We start from the raw sequence: 5,165 nt of genomic DNA on the forward strand, positions 1-5,165 counted from the left end.
TCACTCTTGATGTATGACTACATCGTCACACAACTAGTTAAAGGTAGTTCTTGCTCTTGTGTGTGTTCTATGGCAATTACCATTTTCATGAACAACCATTGCTTCAGTCTGCAGCAGCCTATTTCTGGTTTCTGTTAAACTTTATTTGAATAGAAACTGGGACCATTATTTCACCTACCATCTTACAGATACAATATAGGAAGATGACATTCGTTTATCCTGAAAAGATGTACTTAGAGCTGAAATCTAAGTTTCCTGAATTTCGTCTTGTGTGCTTTTCTGTCTAGCAACCATTTCCTAACTTTCCAAGCTCCAACACATTTTATGATATAGGCCACTGAGTCAGGGAATATAAAATTTATAAAAGAGGAGTTAAATGGGAATATATGCTGTAGAACTAGACCCTGTCTGTTCAGCCTTCCTACCTAGTCCCATTCAGTAATCCCGCATTAACACAATTTGCAAACTACTGCTATGGGGGAAAATAAACAAACAAACATAGCAATACAGTACAAAAATGAGTAATCAGAACTACAAAAGCTTAGAGAAAGGAAGATGCCATGTGGTAGTTGTAGAGGGAATAACTTTCCATTATAAACAGAGTAGTAAAGGGAAACATCACAGAGATGATATTATAAACAAAGTAGTAAAGGGAAACATCACAGAGATGATATTATGAACAGAGTAATAAAGAGAAGCATCACAGAAATGACATTTGAACAGGTTTATTGTTATTTGCTTGTTTGTTATAGTAGATGAGGGAGAGATGCTTGCAGCATCAGGATGGAGGATGTTCATGACAAGGGAATGATGCATCTCAACCATTGGGCATGTCCTGAATATAGTGAAAAGGTGCATGGAGAGAGATGAGAGGGAAAGTTTCACTTGTTAAACTGCCATGCCATGTAGACAGTCTTGTAACAGAGTAAGTAACAGATAAATCATTTAATATCAACTTTATTGATATGCCAACTGCTTCTAACCTTCCCATTGAACAGAATCTTATCAAACTTTACTTTCTACAAATATGTCTTTGCATCTGTTTCTATATATATATTTATAGTGACTGAGCTAATGAGCTTGTTCTGGATAATAGCATTAATTGCTTCTATGTATAGGCAGATTAGAATATACTTGATCAAGGCCCCTATCACAATGAAACACAACAATGAATTTCATTGTAACATATATATATATATATATCTGCATATAGGTGTGTGTGTGTGTGTGTGTGTGTGTGTGTGTGTGTAATTTTTGTTGCTCATGTTCATTACCTGTGTTCTCCTTCCTCTCCTCCAATTTCTAGTCTCTTCTTACCAAATCATATTTAATAAACATACAAATAAGTTGAACTAATTCAATGACGTTATCCATGTTCATATTATATAAACAAACATTTTATATACTGTGGGGAAGATTTATATGTTGAAGATCAAGGAATGAAAATTGTGGGGCTGAATAAATGACACAGAAATTCAGAGCATTAGCTACTTGTCCAGCACCCACATGGAAGCTCACAAATGAATGTAAATTCAATTGCATCAAATCTGACACCCTTCCTTCTCTCTATATGTATGTGGTACACAGGCATGCATGCAAGCAAAACATTTGCACATACACATAAGAATGGATAAAAGAAGAAGCTGAATTTACATATACATGAAAGAAAACTTCCTTAGGTATCATTCAACATGAAGTGGACTTGAAGTGCATTATTTTTACTATATTAGTCCTAAAACCCAGAGAATATTTGTATTGTATTAGAACTGAATATAGAACAATCATTTCTACCAAAGGAGAGATTTTGTTGCACAGAAATAAAAGTGTTATCATAGATTTATTCATTAATTTATTCTCTTCACTCCATTTATTTCAGATGCAGGCATGTACTAGATATAAAAGACCAAGATCTTGGGGGGGGGTGTTGGTCTTTTTGTTTTTGTTTTTTGTTTTTGTTTTTGTTTGAGACAGGGTCTCTTTGTGTAGTTTTGGCTATCCTAGAACTAACTCTGTAGACCAGGCTGGCCTTGACCTCACAGAGATCCTCCTTTCTCTGCTTCCCAAGCGCTGCGATTAAAGACATGTGCCACCACAGCCTGAAGATCTTTGTTTTAGATAAAGCATGTTGTCCTCCAGTACTGAATGGGAACTTTTTGTTAATGTTTAATAGAGAAGTAGATGGGATGACGGGATATAGGTGAAATAAGAATTTAAGGAGTGGTTTTGAATACAGCAGCTGGTGTGGGGTGGCTAGAGGCTGCTTTGTTTTTGGTAATATTCATTCTTTGTGTTGATTTCCCTTCCTCCCTTCCAATCTCTGTTCTCTTCTTAACAAATTTACATTTCCTTTGATGGAGTAAAGAAACAAATGCTTCCAAGTATGGTTTGTGACCCAGGGAGTTCATCGGGCTTTCACCCATAAGCTTGGAGGGAGGTCATTTACGAGAGCATAGGCAACTCCAAAATAGCTGCTTCACTGAAGTCCCGATGCAGCATGGGAGATAACTTGAAAATAGACACTGCATGGATAGAGTTCACTTCAGTGAGTTATCCACCTCTTATGCTGTAGTACTTTCTAAGACCATGATACAGGTAGTCATGATTGTACTGCCTCACTAGAAGGATAAGATAGAGTGCTTTGCAAGAGTCCTTGCAAATGGGAGTCAAATGATCTCCCTATTCCTTCTATGAGATAATGTTAATATGCTCAGCCTTCTGAGCATCTCCTTTGGGTAATCATAATTGCTTCGATTTAAGATGCTACTCGACAACTCTCATCTGGAGGTTCTACAATACTCCACCTTTCTTCGGCTCCTACAGGCTTTATTACTCCTGTTCTATGATGTTCTCTGAGTCTTGTAAGGATTATTTCCCTCCATTTAGGACTTATCACTGGCCTGCGAGGACATAGCAACAGCCATTTTTCTAACACTTTGACCCATTATGAGTGCCTGCAATAACTACTACTCTCTGCAAAAGGAAGCTTCATTAACCAATGCCAGAGTCAGGAATAAAGTACAGTTGTAAAAGTAAATGTTTCAAGGGTATTTTTCTTTCCTTTTCCTTTCTTGTTTCTTTTCTTGAAGACAAGTTTGCATAAAGTACACAGTAGCTTAAAGCTCTTTGTGTAGTAGAAAGCAATCTTAAATTCCACATCCTTTTTGCCTACATTTTCCAAGCACTAGGATCACAGGTTTGCCCCATAATGCCCAAATAATGACAATTTTAACACACATTATATCTATTTAACAAAACAACCACCAAATCTTTCCCCTAAAGCCTATGACTTCCCTCCAGCCACAGAGGTTTTTTTTTCCCTTATGGTACCAAATGTGAGTTATTATCTGTAGAGACAGCTTTATGTCTAATCAGAACACAGGTAGCTGTAGCCTTAACAACCATGCCACTATCAAATCAGAGAGACACTCTTGCCTGTATGTTAGTATACAACATTCATGCCTATAGTGATCAAGATCACTGGTCACAATCCTTCCACAGCAGTCATCAAAACCTGTTGTTTTGGTACATAAACAACAGCTAGCAGGTCTGAATTTCCATCTCAGTCCCAATGTGATTTCTCTGTGTCTTCAGTCACAGTCTTTGTTATTTTCAGATATGGAGTCTGAGCATTAAGTTAGAGCATACCAGCAACAGCAACACCAATAACCTTCAGGCTCCCCTGGTGAAAAATTTGTAACACGGTAACCTACCTCTGACACTAAAATTTTTGTTAAAGTACATGGTTCCTAGAAATGTCTATCCACATATATTATCTTTTACAAACTCGTTAGTCATTGTTTTAACATTTACGGGCATAGGCTATTATCAGATTGTTCACAAACACCATGTTGTATATTATCATCTATGCCTCATTTAACCATGAAATTCTCAAGAATTTCACAGCTGTTTCTGTCCTCCAAACCTTGTACCAGTTGAATTTCCAGCCTTACTCCTGTGGGTATACTTGCCCAATTTCCAGATGCTTTTCTGGATCTCTAAGACACTCAGAGGTGAGCATTGTGTAATTTGTATAATGGAAAAAAAATTAACAAAGAGTAGCTGCAAGCAGCACCTTTTATGCTGACTTCCAGGTCCCCCAAAAAACTAGCTCTTACATTCAAATTAACCCATTTCTATTAATCTATGTATTGCCATGTTTCTTGTGGCTTTACCTGTCCTCTAGCATCTTGCTTTCCCTGCAGCTGGCTCCCATCTGTTCTAACTTCATCTTCCTTCATCCCAGTCCTCAGTTTAATTGTCCTACCTAACTTTATCCTGACTTGTAATAGGCCAATCAGCTTTATTATTAACCAGTGAAAGTAATACATATTCACAGTATACAGAGGATTATCCCGGAGTAAGTGGCCATATCTTTGAAAGACCTAACTGACCACTGCAAACAAGTGCCAATTAAGCTTAGATTCAGCAGCAAAAGAGATGGTAAGCAGCAGGGGAAAGAAAAGAAAAAGAAAATTAAAAAGGAAAGCAGAAGAAAAAGAAAGAACAAGGCTCAATGCACCATAAAAGGATCCCATTGCTTGTATCAGCTGTTACCTCAAATGTTCAATGTTGTTTAGAGTAGATGGACAATACTACCTTACTTGGTGCTCTTTGATCTACAGTCATTCTCAGTGGGACATCCTGCTTCCTTATCTCCCAGCACTGGCACAGAGCCTCTCTGTGCATCTCCCAACTCTCAAGGGGCTTAGCAACCTAGCTTGTACTGCTCAGCCTGGCCAGAGGCCAAAAGTGACAGAAGACATGCCCTTGCCTCCCACTGCCTTGCCAGCTACACAATAGGACACTCTTCCAGGTCATTGCTGAACCTGGCTGCTGTCTCTCCTTTGCCTACATCTAGTTCTGGAAAGGGTCTGAGAGTACTTTAAAATCTCCACCACCAGTATAATTACTTGTATGGGAGAAATATACACAGTCTACTCTACGGGGTATAATTAATCACCCTTGAGAGAAGTTTAGTCTTGTTTTTATTTACTTATTTATTTTGCCTTGACTATCCTGTCAGTCATTCGGTCCTTATTTCACCCCTTTGGTGAAATGCTACTCAGCCTTTAAAGCCACGCATAGGCTCACAAACACTTAGCTTCCTGTCAATTTTCCCTTAAAAACTCTGTCTTGACACTAATTTTGACAAATTTGTTTTGAAC

This window comes from Peromyscus leucopus, chromosome 1, assembly GCF_004664715.2.
Source record: "Peromyscus leucopus breed LL Stock chromosome 1, UCI_PerLeu_2.1, whole genome shotgun sequence".
Classification (NCBI taxonomy): Eukaryota; Metazoa; Chordata; class Mammalia; order Rodentia; family Cricetidae; genus Peromyscus; species Peromyscus leucopus.